Raw genomic sequence first — 17,717 nt, forward strand, 5'->3', positions numbered from 1 at the left:
TCAGAGAGAATTCATAGTACTCTGGGTATTTGGGGGGTGTTTTGAAGACATGATAGTCACATATTGATGCTTCTGGATAGTTGCTCAGTTCATTAGGTTCTCCAAAGGCTTACTGTTAAAAGACTATTTCTTAATCCCACTAGTGGATATGTAACAAAAGGAAAGGATATCTGTAGGTTGAAGAGATATCTGCCCTCCCATGTCAATTGCAGGACTATACATAATACTAAAATATGGAATCAACCGAAGTGTTCATCAACAGATGAATGGATTTTTAAAATCTGGTGTTTATGATTCAGCCATAAAAAAGGAACAAAATCCTATTATTCGTGGCAACATAGATGAGCCCGGAGGTTATTATGTTAAGTGAATTAAACCAAATACAGCATGTTCTCACTTATGCGGAAGCTAAAAACATTAATCTCATAGAAGTAGAGAGTAGAATAATGGTTACTAGAAACTGGGGGTAGGGTGGAAGTGGGTAGCCAGAAGTAGGGTTTGAGCTTTTTTCTCACATAAATGTCTTTTGAGAAGTGTCTGTTCATATCCTTAATAGCTTACCAACCAAAAAACATCCAGGACCAGGCGGATTCACAGCTGAATTCTACCAGAGGTACAAAGAGGAGCTGATACCATTCCTTATGAAACTACTCCAAACAACAGAAAAAGAGGGAATCCTCCCTAACTCATTTTATGAGACCAGCATCATCCTGATACCAAAACCTGGCAGAGACACAACAAAAAAAGAAAATTTGAGGCCAATATCCCTGATGAACATCGATGCAAAAATCCTCAATAAAATACTGGCAAACCAAATCCAGCAGCACATCAAAAAGCTTATCCAGCACGATGAAGTCAGGTTCATCTCTGGGATGCAAGGCTGGTTCAACATATGCAAATCAATAAATGTAATCCATCACATAAACAGAACCAATGACAAAAAACCACATGATTATCTCAATAGATGCAGAAAAGGCCTTCGAGAAAATTCAACAGCCCTTTATGCTAAAAACTCTCAATGAACTAGGTATTGATGGAATGTGTCTCAAAATAATTAGAGCTATTTATGACAAACCCACAGCCAATATCATACTGAATGGGCAAAAACTGAAAACATTCCCTATGAAAACTGGCACAAACAAGGATGCCCTCTCTCACCACTCTCTTCAACATAGTATTAGAAGTTCTGGCCAGGGCAATCAGGCAGGAGAAAGAAATAAAGGGTATTCGAATTGGAAAAGAGGAAGTCAAATTGTCTCTGTTTGCAGATGACATGATTGTATATTTAGAAAACCCCATCGTCTCAGCCCAAAATCTCCTTCAGCTGATAAGCAACTTCAGCAAAGTCTCAGGATACAAAATCAATGTGCAAAAATCACAAGCATTCCTATACACCAATAACAGACAACAGGGAGCCAAATCATGAGTGAACTCCCCTTCACAATTGCTACAAAGAGAATGAAATACCTAGGAATGCAACTGACAAGGAATGTGAAGGACCTCTTCAAGGAGAACTACAAACCATTGCTCAATGAAATAAAAAAGGACACAAACAAATGGAAGAACATTCCATGCTCATGGATAGGAAGAATCAATATCGTGAAAATGGCCATACTGCCCAAAGTAATTGATAGATTCAATACTATCCCCATCAAGCTACCATTGACTTTCTTCACAGAATTGGAAAAAAACTACATTAAATTTCATACGGAACCAAAAAAGAGCCGTATAGCCAAGACAATCCTAAGCAAAAATACAAAGCTGGAGGCATCACGCTACCTGACTTCAAACTATACTACAAGGCTACAGTAACCAAACACGGCATGTTCTCACTCATAAGTGGGAGTTGAACAATGAGAACTCATGGACACAGGGAGGGGAACATCACATACAAGGGGGCCTGTCGTGGGCTCAGGGGGCTAGGGGAAGGATAGCATTAGGAGAAATACCTAATGTAGATGAGAGGTTGATGGGTGCAGCAAATCATCATGGCTCGTGTATACCTATATAACAAACCTGCACGTCCTGCACATGTATCCCCAGAACTTAAAGTATAATAGATAAATAATTAATTAAAATAAAATAAAATAAAAAATAAACACCTTCTGAAGGCAAAAAAATAATAATAAGAATTTCATTTTATTTTGCCAACAGCTTTAAACCAAAGGACATTAATGCTGTTTTAGAACTAGAAATTTTCTATGCAGTTTGTTCTCATGTATGCCTTCCCACAATGATAATCTGGAGACTTAAGAAGTTTACTCTAGATTCCCCAAGGCTAACAGACAGGCCAAACTACATACTTGAGAACACACGTACCTCTGGCAACCAGTAATAAACTTTTCTGATTGTTTTTCTTTCTCAAGTACCTACAGAATATTTTCAAGTCTGTGGAGAATATTTACATAAGAGTCAAGTTCACAAATAATAGTAAAAATTGCTGGATTTTGTTCATACAGGTCAAGGAGTGAAGCAGTAAACCCTAGAAGCAACAAACAAGTGTTTATTGAAAACATATTACATAAGCAATAGTCTCTTTTTTGCTTTTTACTTTTAATTTACATATCATTGTACATATTTATGGTATACATTGTGATTATTTTTACTATACTTTAAGTTCTGGGATACACGTGCAGAACGTTCAGTTTTGTTACATAGGTATACACGTGCCTTGGTGGTTTGCTGCACCCATCAACCGATGATCTACATTAGGTATTTCTCCTAATGCTATCCCTCCACCATCCCCCCACCCCCTGACAGGCCCCAGTGTGTGATGTTCCCCTCCCTGTGTCCATCTGTTCTCATTGTTCAACTGCCACTTATGAGTGAGAACATGAGGTGTTTCGTTTTCTGTTCTTGTGTTAGTTTGCTGAGAATGATGGTTTCTAGCTTCACCTATGTCCCTGCAAAGGACATCAACTCATTCTTTTTTATGGCTGCATATATTCCATGGTGTATATTTGCCACATTTTCTTTATTCAGTCTATCATTAGTGGGCATTTGGGTTGGTTCCAAGTCTTTGCTATTGTGAACAGTGCCATGATAAACATATGTGTGCATGTGTCTTTATAGTAGAATGATTTATAATCCTTTGTGTATATACCCAGTAACTGGATTGGTAGGTCAAATGGTATTTCTGGTTCTAGATCCTTGAGGAATTGCCATGCTGTCTTCCACAATGGTTGAACTAATTTACACTCCTGCCAACAGTGTAAAAGCATTCCTATTTCTTCACATCCTCTCCAGCATCTGCTGTTTCCTGACTTTTTAATGATTGCCATTTTAACTGGCATGAGATGGTATCTCATTGTGGTTTTGATTTGCATTTGTCCAATGAGCAGTGATGATGAGATTTTTTTTCATATGTTTGTTGGCTGCATAAATGTCTTCTTTTGAGAAGCGTCTGTTCATGTCCATTGCCCACTTTTTGATAGATTTGTTTGTTTTCTTGTAAATTTGTTTAAGGTCTTTGTAGATTCTGGGTATCAGCCCTTTGTCAGATGGATAGATGGCAAAAATTTTCTCCCATTCTGTAGTTTGCGTGTTCACTCTGATGACAGTTTCTTTTGCTGTGCAGAAGCTCTTTAGTTTAATTAGATCCCACTTGTCAATTTTGGCTTTTGTTGCCATTGCTTTTGGTGTTTTAGTCATTAAGTCTTTGCCCATGCCTATGTCCTCAATGGTATTGCCTAAGTTTTCTTCTAGGGTTTTTATGGTTTTAGATCTTATGTTTAAGTCTTTAATCCACTTTGAGTTAATTTTTAATAAGTTGTAAGGAAGGGGTTCAGTTTCAGTTTTCTGCATATGGCTAGCCAGTTTTCCCAACACCTTTATTAAATAGGGAATCATTTCCCCATTGCTTGTTTTTGTCAGGTTTGTCAAAGATAAGATGGTTGTAGACGTGTGGTGTTATTTCTGAGGCCTCTGTTCTATTCCATTGGTCTATATATCTGTTTTGGTATCAGTATCATGCTGTTTTTGTTACTGTAGCCTTGTAGTATAGTTTGAAGTCAGGTAGTGTGATGCCTCCAGCTTTGTTCTTTTTGTTTAGAATTGTCTTGGCTATACAGGCTCTTTATTGGTGCCATATGAAATTTAAAGCAGTTTTTTCCAGTTCTGTGACGAAAGTCAATGGTAGCTTGTTGGGGATAGCATTGAATCTATCAATTATTTTGGGCAGTATGGCCATTTTCACGATATTGATTCTTCCTATCCATGGGAATGGAACGTTTTTCCATTTATTTGTGTCCTCCCTTATTTCCTAGAGCAGAGGTTTGTAGTTCTCCTTGAAGAGGTGTTTCACATCCCTTGTCAGTTGTATTCCTGGGTATTTTATTCTCTTTGTAGCAATTGTGAAGGGGAGTTCACTCATGATTTGGCTCTCTGTTTATCTGTTATTGATGTATAGGAATGCTTGATTTTTGCACATTGATTTTGTATCCTGAGACTTTGCTGAAGTTGCTTATCAGCTGAAGGAGATTTTGGGCTGAGATGATGGGGTTTTCTAAATATACAATCATGTCATCTGCAAACAGAGACAATTTGACTTCCTCTTTTCCAATTCGAATACCCTTTATTTCTTTCTCCTGCCTGATTGCCCTGGCCGGAACTTCCAATACTATGTTGAATAGGAGATCCTTATTTTTTACATTTATACGTTCTCCCCCAAAATTCATAGTTTTGGGAAATACATTGGGTTTTAATGTGCTACCTAGTCCCCCTCAAAAGTCTGTGATTTAGCAATGAGGAAACTGACTCAGGAATTAGTTACATACATTGCTCAAGGATATGCAGTTAGTTAAGGAAAATTGAAATACTGGCTTCCTGAGTGAGGTCCTAGTCTTCTTCAATCAACACTAGGCTTGATAGATTTGGGAGGAGAGCTTTCTGATTAAATCTTGATTTATAAAAGCATTCTCCAATGGAATAATGCCAGCTGTGTTCTAAATGCTAAGAGACTGCCTTTATGTCACAGCTAATTTTGAAATTTATAAGAATAGATGGGACAGAGATACTACTGGAGTATGCCTGCCACATTTGCTACAAAAGAAGAAAGAAAAGATTTGATCTGAGCCTCCTCACTATTAATGCAATATTTTCTCCTCAGCTCACCTTCTACAGTGAGTTGGGCAAGCACTCTGTGAAATTATTTCCACTACAAAGTCAGTAGAGTAAGAATGTAAAGTATATTCAAGACAGATATCCCAAAACTTGATGAAACCAGTAGCCTTTAGATCAATTAGTGACTATCTACTTTTAAAAAAATCCAGAGATCAATGAAGCAGAATAAATAGCTCAGAAACAGACAGTGAGTTATGTATGCATTTTTACTTGATAAATAATGCATCAGTAAACTACAGGGAATGGATTATTTAACAAATGGAGATGAAAATTTTACTACTTAGGAAATTAAAAATTTATATTCACCTTTTACCACGTTAAAAAAGTAAATTCTCTCTGTGAAATAAGATGGCTTACTGGTTGAAATGTAAAAATCAAAGAGTGAAATAAAACCAGAAACTGAATGTATTGTGTTGTGGTTTAAGGATAGAAATCAAAGTGAAACTGATATTTGTTTATATGAAATGTCAAGTTATTTTTTTTCCCACTTGGATATTTCCAAAACCCTTTAGTTAAATTTAAAATATGAAGCCTTTATCAAACTAGCTCTCAGTCTTCACTTAAGATGAGTAATTTTTCTTGAAGCATGGTAAAACAGCTGTCTTTCAATCATAAATATTTTCACAGATCTAGAAAATATTGCTGGCTGTGTGCAGGGACTCATGCCTGTAATCCCAACACTTTGGGAGGCTGAGGTGGCAAGATCACTTGTAGCCAGGAGTTTGAGACCAGCCTGGGCAACATAGTGAGACCTCTTCTCTACAAAAATAAAAATAAAAATTAGCTGAGTGTGGTGGTGCATGCCTGTAGTCCCAACTACTTGGGAGGCTGAGTCTTGAACTCAGGAGTTGGAGGATACGGTGGCAAGCTATGATCAAGTCGCTGCACTCCAGCCTGGGCAACAGAACAAGACCCCTCAAGACTCTCAAAAAAAAGGAAAAGATACAAAAATATTTTTTGATTCTTCCTTTTTTCTCTTGCTCACCTGTCATTTTTTATCCCCCTTTATAACTTCTCATCAATTTCTCATCAGCTTTTCTCATTGTTTGATTACTTTCCTCAGAGTTTAATGGTCTTTCCTCATCCTTTTCCTCCACAGTCCTGTTTTGATTTTCTGCCAAGTTAAATATCTACTGTTTTTTGTTGCTGTTGTTGTTTGTAGAGATAAGATCTCACTATGTGGCCCAGGCTGGTCTTGAATTCGTGGCCTTAAAGGATTCTTCTATCTCTACCTCTCAACTTACCTCAATCTCCCAAAATGCTGGGATTACAGGCATGAGCCACCATGACCATCTTGTTTTTTATATATTTATATCCTTAAAATATACTCATTTAGCCAGGCATGGCGGCATGCCTCTGTAATCCCAGCTGCTCGAGAGGCTGAAACAGGAGGATCACTTGAGCCCAGAAGTCCAGCCGGAGCAACATGGGAAGGCTCATCTCTTAATAATTAAAAATAAAATACACTGTATACATTTATTGATTTTCCTCACTATTAAAATATTCAGTCACTAAAAAATGAGAGTAAAAAAAATTAACAAAATAGTAATCACACTTACTTTTACATTTTCATCTTTTTCTTTTCAGCCATTCCTTTCATGTATACATATGCAAGTGCATTGTTTGTGTATGTGTGAGAGAGACAGAAGGAGAGAGAGAGAGAGGAGAGAGGGAGTTTAAATCATGATAATGGTAATTATGCACTTTAGAACTGTTTTTGTCCTATTTTCATAACATTATAGCATAACATTATATACTGACTCCTCAGTAGCAGGGAAATATGCATTGAATGGATGGATGAACCATCGTTAATTGAACCTTTCTCCCTGTGGAACACATAGACTATTTCCAACTTTCCATCATTATAAATAGTGCTGAGATTAATAGGCATTTACCAAACATTTGTGAACATCTCTGATTATTACTAAGCATAAATTTCTAGATTACAACATTTTATCTCACATGCCTTTTAAAAAAATTTTTGTCTTCCCTTGGGGAAAATGTAACTAAAAACAAAATCTGCCAACTCCAAACACCTCTCCACAAAGGTCACAGAGAAAGAAAACAATCTTATTTACGTTATTTTTTTTAATTTTATTTTTTTTGAAACAGAGTCTCACTCTGTCTCGCCTAGGCTGGAGTGCAATGGTGCAAGCTCAGCTCATCGCAACCTCAGACTCCCAGGCTCATGCGATTCTCCTGCCTCAGCCTCCCGAGTAGCTGGGATTACAGGCATCCGCCACTGCACCCAGCTAATTTTTGTATTTTTAGTAGAGACAGAGTATCACCATGTTGGACAGACTGGTCTGGAACTCCTGACCTCAAGTGATCCTCCCGCCTTGTTCTCCCAAAGTGCTGGGATTACAGGCGTGAGCCACCGCGCCTGGCCTTATTTTTGAATAAGCATTAAACTAGAATGTGGTGCACACCACAAGCAATCTGCTCAGAGATTGAAAAGACAGAAACAAACCTTACCTTTTGCATAGCCATGCAGAAGCAACCGTTATATACATGTGTTCAAGATAAACAATACCTAGTTCTCAAGTAAGAGAACTTGGCACCATTTGTCACACAAAGTCCATCCTAAATTCACCTGGTAATTGGAGTGACCACCTGTGTCAGCTAATTAGCTTCATCCAGAGGAGAAACAAATTTTCTATGTCTTTATGACATGAGTTATTTTGCAAATTGGAGCAGATGTCCACTGAAGTTAGGCTCCTAGCCTTCCCCAGAAACCGGGAGATAGGGTTAGGGATGCTGTCTCCCTTCACATTTACATTAGGAAGAGATGGCCCAGGTCCTTGAGAAAGATATTCCTGGGTCATAAAACTGACGAAAGGTCTGTCTTTTTCTTTTTTTTTTTTTTTTATAAGGAGTCTCTCTCTGTCACCACGCTGGAATGCAGTGACATGATCTCAGCTCACTGCAACCTCTGCCTCCCGGGTTCAAATGATTCTCCTCCTTCAGCCTCCCGAGTAGCTGGGACTACAGGCACCTGCCACCACATCCAGCTAATTTTTGTATTTTTAGTAGAGACAGGGTTTCACCATGTTGGCCAGGCTGGTCTTGAACTCCTGACCTCAGATGATCCACCCTCCACTACCTCCCAAAGTGCTGGGATTACAGGCATGAGCCACCACGCTGGGCCAGGCCTATCTAACTTTTAAAAGGATTTATATACATTTCAATGAGAATGCAAAGCACTCATAGCTACAATTAAAATTAATGCTCTAAGAAAAAGCAGAAACCTCTTATTTTTAACAGGGAGAATTAACTCTCTCTTTTTTTTTTCTTTGAGATGGAGTCTCGCTCTGTCACCCAGGCTGTAGTGCAATGGCACGATCTTGGCTCACTGCAACCTCTGCTTCCGGGTTCGAGTAATTTTCCTGCCTTAGCCTCCCGACTACTGGGATTACAGGCATGTACCACCACGCCCAGCTAATTTTTGTTTGTTTGTTTGTTTGTATTTTTAGTAGAGATGTGGTTTTGCCATGTTGGCCAGGCTGGTCTCAAAGTCCTGACCTCAGGTGATCCACCTGCCTAGGCATCCCAAAGTGCTAGGATTACAGGTGCAAGCCACCGCACCTGGCCTAACTCTCTTAATTTAAATTTTTATTTGTCCTTTCACCTGTGAAGAATACCAAAAACAATTTTTCACCAAAATATATCTGACATATTTTTAAATGGCTATTTATAGGTCCTGCAGACAGAATAGCTCAGCAAAGTTGCCTTTTATGGAAGGAATTTGGATGCCCAGGAAATAAAGTGAAGTAAATGGCACACGCAAACAGGCTTTCTTTGAAGCCCCCTTGTTTGGGTCTAGGAAAGATTCACTCACCAGAGAGAGGACTGTGTCTGACACCCTTGAAGGTCTGACAGAGAAACTGTTACCACAGCTACTGTCTGGTTTTTGCCGAGAGCTGCTGTCTGGGAGACATCTGCAGACTAACACTTCCTTGTCCCATGCCTTTCTTTCTCTGTCCTTCCCTAACCTGTCTGGCACCCTCAAGCCCTGATTCTTTCTGTAGGTGCAGCCTGGTGTAAAAGCCTCAACTGCCGGGCGCGGTGGCTCATGCCTGTAATCCCAGCATTTCGGAAGGCTGAGGCTGGCAGATCACCTGAGGTCAGGAGTTCGAGACCAGCCTGGCCAACATGGCGAAACCCCATCTCTATTAAAAATACCAAAAAAAAATTAGCCGGGCATGGTGGTGGGCGCCTGTAAACCCAGCTACTCAGGAGGCTGAGGCAGGAGAATTGCTTGAACCTGGGAGGCGGAGGTTACAGTGAGCCAAGATCGCGCCACTGCACTCCAGTTCGGTCCACAGAGTGAGACTCTGTCTCAAAAAAAAAAAAAAAAGCTTCAATCATCTGGCCCTCTCTTGGAGTTTTCATATTTTGTATGACTATGACTCCCATGCACACATATGCACATTATTAATAAACTTGTGTGCCTTTTTTTCCTGTTAGTCTATTATCAGTTTGTTTTATAAACTGAAATTACCAAAACTTCAGGATGTCTACTTAAAAGGAAGGGGCTGAGGCACAAATCATGATTTAAAGAGTTTACCTGAGCCAAAGTGAGGAAGGCTGCCTGGAAGACTCAGACCCATGAGCTCTGTTCAGCCTTTGTTATAAGCAGGCTTTGAAAGGCAAAAAAAAGGAAAAGAAAGGGAAGGGCAGGGAGTGGGCTGATACAAAGTTGTTTGTCAAGAACTCTCACTGGTTTACAGAAATAACATTGATTAGTAATTGGTTATACATCGTTGAGCTATAGGGCGTGGGTTATAGTTTCTGGTGTGGCATTGTTAGAATAATTTATAGCTATTTGTGGCAATAGTAAGCAGTTTCAAGAGATGAATACATAGCTCAAGGGAGGGAAATAGGACATGACTGAGGTCTCACTTTAATGCCTCTCTGAGTCTGCTAATTTAAAAGAGCTCACATTCCTCAGATAAAACTTTCTTTCCTCAAGCGGAAAAATTTTAAGTTCCCTACATTTGCCTTTACTTAATAGGATACACATGTTCTCTTTTATCTCATTTAAAATACAAAACACATCTTTTTTTTTTTTTTTCTTGAGACAGAGTCTTGCTCTGTCGCCAGGCTGGAGTGCAGTAGCGCAATCTCGGCTCACTGCAGCCTCCGCCTCCCAGGTTCACACGATTCTCCTGCCTCAGCCTCCTAGTTGCTGGTGCTACAGGCGCGCCCCAACGTGCCCAGCTAATTTTTCTATTTTTAGTAGAGATGGGGTTTCACCATCTTGGCCAGGCTGGTCTCGAACTCCTGACCTCAGGTGATCCACCCATCTCGACCTCCCAAAGTGCTGGGATTACAGGTGTGAGCCACCATGCCTGGCCCAAAACACACCTTTTATATCATGTCTATGTTTCAAGGAATAAGTGTATGTGAAAGAAAAATTTCCCTTTAAGTTGTTTTTGTTGTTGTTGTTGTTGTTGTTTAATACTTTAAGTTTTAGGGTACATGTGCACAACGTGCAGGTTTGTTACATATGTATACATGTGCCATGTTGGTGTGCGGCACCCATTAACTCGTCATTTAACATTAGGTATATCTCCTAATGCTATCCCTCCCCCCTCCCCCCACCCCACCACAGGCCCCAGTGTGTGATGTTCCCCTTCCTTGTGTTCCCTTTAAGTTCTTAACAACTCTACTGTGAGGCTGGAATGGACCAAAGATGGTTCCAAAATCGTTGGTGGTCTTTCCATTGAGAAGAGGGGCCTGTTTTTCTTCTCCTTGACCTCGGACTGTCTGCGACCAATTGCATATGGTGAAAGTGACTCGTATTTTTCCCCCTTGGATTCTTAAAGCCCTCAGCTATTCTGCTGACAAACTCCCTTGGTGAAAAGACAAGGTGGAGAGGCCATAAGACCACATATAGGGGAATCATTGCCAAGGCACCAGGCAGTGAGGAAAATTGTTGACACTTTATACACTAGCTACTAACTGAAGAGGATGCTACAGGCCAGCTGAGCCCTGCCTAAATTCCTATCCCAGGAAATAATATCTAAAAATAGTCCTTGTTTTGAGTCACCAAGTTTTGAGATTTTGTGTTATATAGCAAGTAAAGATTTCAGCCATTGTGGGTTCATTGGCTCAATGCACAGCAAGTTAATACACTGAGTAAGATACCAGAGATTGCGGCAGACAGAGTGTAATAATCGTATGAGAAGGGAGGAAACCTCAAATCCTCCTCTCCAAGGAGTATGGGGCTGGAGGTTTTAAGGAGCTAGGAGTGGGCAGAAATGTGGGATCCGTGATTGGTGGCAGAGTGCAGAATGAAGTCTTGGGGCGGGGAGAGGAAGAAACTGCATTATCATCCTGATTTCATTCTTCTCTGGGGCTCTTCAAACTGGTAGCGTCAGCCTTCTGCTGGCATCCAGGATCTGAAGAACATCTTGAACAATTCTTAAACAAAAGCCTCATGATTCTAACTTTGGAAATCCTATCTATGGAAACAGTGGGCACGCAAATCTTCCGTATCTGGTGCTATGTGGCTTTTAGTTACAAGGAAGTGGGCCAAAGGGCAGACTGATGAATGCTTAATTATAACTGTATTTCTGTTCAGAACCTGACATGTAGTTCTTGTTAACCCTGTGAATACAGTATCATAGTCAGAGCAGGGCCCAATGCTGAGTCATGTTTTTTTCTCTTTTTTCTTCCTTTAATAAAAGTAAAAGAGCATTGTATTAAGATTCAGGGCGGGCTGCAGTTGAACTAGGAGGATAGGCTTCCTTTTCCTCTGAGGGTTTCTCAGCTTTAAAGCTGGAGAGCAGTTTGATTTCCAAAGTATTTTTTTAACTTTAATATCTAATAAAATAGTTTCTTTTTCAAAGAGGATCTCCATGTAGCCATGAAAAAATATCTACTTTCAAATCAAAAATTTAAAAAGCAACATAAAAAAATAGCCCAATTCAGAAAAAAAATAGGGGAAAAGATTCATTTGTGATGCTCACACAAATATATTTCTACCAGGTTGCAGATTAAAAACAAAGGAAAAAGATCTTCAATCACAGACCGCCTTCCGTCTCAGGAGGGTTTCAACAATTCAAGTGCAAAATAGAGAGATCAGTAAAGAGAGAGGCAACCCTAGACAACCAATTTAATAACCATAGAGACTGGTGGGGAGGAGGGGGATGGGTATCAGAAAAACCAAGCAAGAGGGAAAAAGCTGAGTATGGAGATGGATTGGGGTTGTTTGCTTAATGCCTGTGTTAATAAAATTTATTCTATCTTTTAAAAAAAGTTAAATAACAAATGCCAATTATTATTTTATTTTAGCCCACTGGGTAAGAAAGGTTATATAAATTCTTCCCTGAATCAGGAAAATGCTCAACTCTGATATTTTTAATTTTTCTAAAAGGTTCTTTTCGTTTTCAGCATTTTCATATGTACTTCATTGGCATTTGAAAAGGAATCAGCCAGGCACTGTGGCTCATACTGGTAATCCCAGCAGATTGGGAGGCCGAGGCAGGACGATTGCTTTTGAGATTAGCCTGGGCAGCATAGGGAGACCTCATCTCTAAAAAAAAAAATTAAAAATAGCTGGGCGTGGTGGCTCCAGCCTATAGTCCCAGACACTTGGGAGGCTGAGGTGGAAGGGTTGCTTGAGCCCGAGAGGTTGGGGATGCAGTGAGCTATGATTGCACCAACTGCCCTCCAACCTGGGGGAAAGAAAGAGGGAGGAAGGAAGGAAGGAAGGAAGGAAGGAATGAAGAGAGGGAGGGAGGGAGGGAGGGAGGGAGGGAAAGAAAGAAAGAAGGAAGGAAAGAGAGAAAGAAAGAAAGAGAAAGAAAGAAAAGAAGGAGGCAGGCAGTTAGGAAAGGGGCAGGGAGTGGGTTTAGCAATGTGCAATGAGCATCTAATAAACTAGAGTTGCTCTTCAAAGAGGATCCCCATATAGCTATGAAGAGATATCTACCCATAGGCGTATATAAGTAGGTGTGGGGGGGATATACAATACATGGTGATTTGAAGAACAGGAAGGAAGCTCAGAGAGCAATAGTGTAGGGTAAATCTCTTTCCCAGAAGGAGCGTGGGGTGGTTGACACACTTCTGTCTCACAGCAGGACTGAGCTAACACAGCGTGGTGTGGCACAGGGGAAGATGCATGGGTGCAGCCAGGAAGAAAGAGGTCAAGCAGAGGCTGGGATTCAACCACCCCGACAATAAAGGATGACGAGGGCATTGCCGGTGATCAAGTGCCTGAAGGACAGAATTTCTGAATGGCAAAGAAGTGACATGGGGTCTGACCAGACCAGAATATGGGCATCACAGGGCCCATGACAGAAGACCAGAAGAAAAAAGAAGGCTAGGCCATTCGATGTTTTGTGGTTTTGTTTATCTGGTTTGTTTTCCCATGCTTAAGATGTTGAACTTGTCTGCAGGGCTGGGAAGGAATAGTTCTGAATTTGAGGATCAACTTTGCCATATTGGAAGTAGTTTCCTTCACTTTTTTACTTGTTGGGTCCTATTTGGTGTTCCCTTACATAATTTCAGGATCTTTTCCCCTGTGGAAGTCAAGTTGCTACCATCAGCAATAGCCAATCCTGGAGTGGCAGGAATTCTTGCTGTACGTGGTGACCTAGTGACCTTAAAGTTGCTATCTGACTGCTGGGAACCTGGTAAGCAGCCTCCGCACTCCCAGCTGTCCAGTGTCCTCACTCTCTGGTCTTACAGTCTCCAAGACCCCAGGCTAAGTAGGAACCCAGCCTATGAATAAGTCTCCCAAGGTTTTTCTGGCCCCAAGGTTATCCCCCTAAGACAGGTGAACAAAGCCTTCCCTCCTTCCAGGGCTACTTGTTAAGCAAGGAGGGCCTGAGTTTCTCTCCCACCCTCTCACTCCTAGCAGAGATTCAGGCCTGGCCTTGAGCCTCTACACCAGGAATCCCTTCCTTCTTCTTAGACTCACCATTGGACACAATGCTTCTCTTTCTTCCCGGAAGGTGGCAGCGCCTGAAATGTCTCAGAAAGCTTCCAGCCTCTGCCTGCTGGGCCTCAGCAGCAATTTGGCTTTGTTTCAGCAGTTGGATCACAGTTGAGAGGAGGGGGTTGCAGGGATACTGACAGGGAAGTCCTTCTCAGGACAAGGAAGGAGGCCTGGTGAATGGAAATACAAGGTCTACAATTGGAGTCCAAAAAATAGAATGTTATCCCACAGGAGAAGGTAATAGATGTCAGGCACTAAAAGCAGTAAATCATCTAGAGGTTAAGAGGGGAAGGAGAAGGGAGTTAAAATGTAACAAAGATGGATGAGGAGGTCACTTTAGTGTTCAGGGAGAAAAAATGCTGTGACCAGTGAATCACAGGGAAGACTTGAGACATATATTATACACATATTAATCACAGAGTATATATATATAGTCTCCCTAATTCTAATTCAAGGTGTATATATATATATATATATATATATATATATATATATATATATAGTCTCCCTAATTCTAATTCAAGGTACATATATATACATATATAGTCTCCCTAATTCTAATTCAAGGTACATATATATATATATGTATAGTCTGCCTAATTCTAATTCAAGGTACTTAATGTCAATGAGATAATATAAGATATGTGTGTGTATTTATATATGTATGTTACTTCATTGAGACTCTGTGTTCTTATAATTTAATATCTAATTCACAGAATTTTTAAAGGATCAATGAGGTAAAGAAAGAAAAACACCAAACACATGGGTGGGCATGCAGTTCAGCTACATTCCTCACTCTTGTCTCTTCTTGTTAGTTGTAAATGCCTTGAAAGCAAAAACTGTCTTGTCCATCCTGGATTCTCTAGCACTTACAGTACTGTAGCTTAATAACTGTTTCACAATGCATGACACTGTCATTTTGGATACAGAATTAGCAGAAGGGGGGTAATGGTGAGAGCAACAAGTGGTATAGTATGAAAAAGAAGAAAATATTATTATTCTATTTGGTTTGAAAAGTAGCTAGAATAGGCAAGATTGATATCTAATTCATTATTTGCCCAGTATTGTGCTAAGGACTTGATGTATATCAACTCAGTGAATCTTGACAGCAACCCTAGAACTCAGGCACGATTTTGACTCCCATTTTACAGATGAGGACCACGAGACATTAGGAGGTTAAGTAATTTGCCTAAGACCACACAGGAATAAGTGACACAGCTGGGATTTGAACACAGCTGCCTTCCTTCATTCCTGGGCTCCAAATCTCTACAACATACTGTTTCTGGATGAAATGAAATGGTATTATGCTTATCCAAGACATAAATGTTTTGGCAAGGTTAAAACATTTTGGAAAATGTAATGGGTACTTAACTAATGTTCCTATATGAGAGGAAACAATTATCAAAAGCTAATAGCTTAAGGAATCATCACATTTTTTATTTTTTATTTCTTAAATGGAATCTTCTACATACGAAGGCATACTGTTATTTTTGAGCAGTCAACGAGATAAGTATTTAGAAGCCCTCTAGAACACAACATTTTCAAAACATCTGAGAATTTTGTGTGGTGTAAATAACATTAGTAATTAAAGTTTGGACCAATGGATTAGAAAAATAAATTGAAAATATTTTAAATGCATATCCTAAAACAGTTATCTAAATCTTACTAAGAAAAAAAGATATAAGCATACTAATGTTTTTCCTTTCTGTATTAATGGTAAAATTGTGAAATTACCTCTTTTCCTTAATTCAGTTGAAGATCCATTTCCCAGGGCTATATAATTAATCATAAAATAACCTGTTGGTAAGATTCACAATGAATACCTGATGTGGAAAAATTATTATTTTAATATTTTATTCTGTATTTTTGCTTATTTTATTGATGTGCATATTTTACATACAACTCCAAGGAATTTTAAGGAGGAATATTATACAAAGAGAAGTGATCCACTATTTCTTCACTCTAGCATTGGGCTAGTTACTTTATATACTTCTTTCCTGCAGTAATCCTACCTTCATTATACGAATGAGAAGAGACTGAGTCTCAGGGGCTAATGAACTTTTCTAAATTCACTGCTTGGGGGTGTGTATGAAATGGTTCTCTCATTTGACTCTTTCAAAATTGGTCCTCTTTTTACTATATATATTGCCTTTCATTGGTGCAACACATTTAACGTTCCAAATTCACTAACACAATGAATATTATACCCTATTATAATCCCGTCGGACCTTATGGCCTATTATTCTGACAATTGGAAAATAATAGATAATTACAGTGAGATACATTGGGTTCTAAAATTTGCTTCAAGTCATAAAACCAACTAGCTACAATGTGAATACTTAACATCACCTCCTCTGCCTCCCCTGTCCTTTCCATCACATGATTTTTTTTCCATGGAAATACATTATAAAACTTTCTATTGCATGCAATTTGCCACCAATTGAATCATTTTGTAGTTGTCAATGTATCTCTTTCAGAATATTAAAGAGGCCTGTGCCATGTTAATTATGCTAATTTGGGGACATTAACTTTATAATTGTTATTATACTGGTAATACACTGATGTTAAACTGTCTGATAAAATTTGCCTTGAAAATTGTAAGATAATTTTTCCTTCCCATCAGTTAGCATATGCGAAGGCATTTAGACTTTCCTTAAAGGCAATGGGATGTCCTTACCGAGCTTATGGGCAGGCCGTGATGGGACTTGACTTGCGTTTTAGAAACAACTAAGATAAAAGTATAGATGACAGCTGTTGGGAAAAGACTCTGCAGACAATGACACAAGTCTAGAAGTCTTTTCCAATTATGTAGATAAGAGATGAGCAGATAGTAAAGGTGGAAAGTTGTAGAAAGATTTCAGATACTCGAAGTGATGCCATAATAAAAACTAGATGTGTTATTCTGTTTTAGAGAAAAGAGGAGAGAAATAATAAATTGAGTTTGGGACATTTAAAGGGCTTTCTAGGTAAAAGAAAAAATAGTTGATTAGAGACTGGTATTTAGAAGATGCGGCCTATGGATTTCTTCTCCAAGGTGCTCAGTTATTTTTGCTGTATTTTTCCTTTTACGAATGTTTTGACCTGAAAAAGCAAAATTGCCTAGGATGAATGAGCACTTGGGTATAAGAGAATCACCAATATGGAAAAAAGAAATTGCTGGGGGTGGTGGCACATGCCTGTAATCCCAGCTACACAGGAGGCTGAGGCAGGAGAATCGCTTGAACCCGGGCAGTGGAGGTTGCAGTGAGCCAAGATTGCACCACTGCAGTCTGGCCTGGGTGACAGAGTGAGACCCTGTCTCAACTAAAAAAATTTACAAAAAAAAAAAGACAACTATAAGTTTTCCCAACTCATGGTAGTTAAGTGTGTCATTTTAACATATAAAAATTCGTGTTTAAACTAGACATTGCTGAAAAAAGAAATTCACTTTCCTTGAGAGAAAGAGTATTGAGCTATGAGTCCAGGCAGCCCTTTTATAAATCTCCTGATTCTATTGAGTAATCAATGAATTGTTCTGAGATAGCCTCATCTTTGAATTGAACTAATAACATTATCAGTCTCATAAAAGATTTAATAACAATTCATATAAGCAGTAGAGGTCCTAGCATGTAATACATGCCCCCAGAACATTAGACAATATTATTTATTA

General features: G+C 39.3%; 1 long non-coding RNA gene across 1 annotated transcript; it reads right to left on the reverse strand.

The window, feature by feature from the left end:
- Positions 1-13,463: 13,463 nt before the first annotated feature.
- Positions 13,464-17,299, reverse strand: LOC104006577 (uncharacterized). The gene is made up of 3 exons (XR_680344.4): positions 15,803-17,299; positions 14,051-14,238; positions 13,464-13,649 (listed from the first exon to the last, which is right to left on the reverse strand). It is a non-coding gene; the product is annotated as an uncharacterized LOC104006577 (long non-coding RNA).
- Positions 17,300-17,717: the final 418 nt, after the last annotated feature.

This window comes from Pan troglodytes, chromosome 22 (genome assembly GCF_028858775.2).
Source record: "Pan troglodytes isolate AG18354 chromosome 22, NHGRI_mPanTro3-v2.0_pri, whole genome shotgun sequence".
In the NCBI taxonomy this organism is placed as follows: domain Eukaryota; kingdom Metazoa; phylum Chordata; class Mammalia; order Primates; family Hominidae; genus Pan; species Pan troglodytes.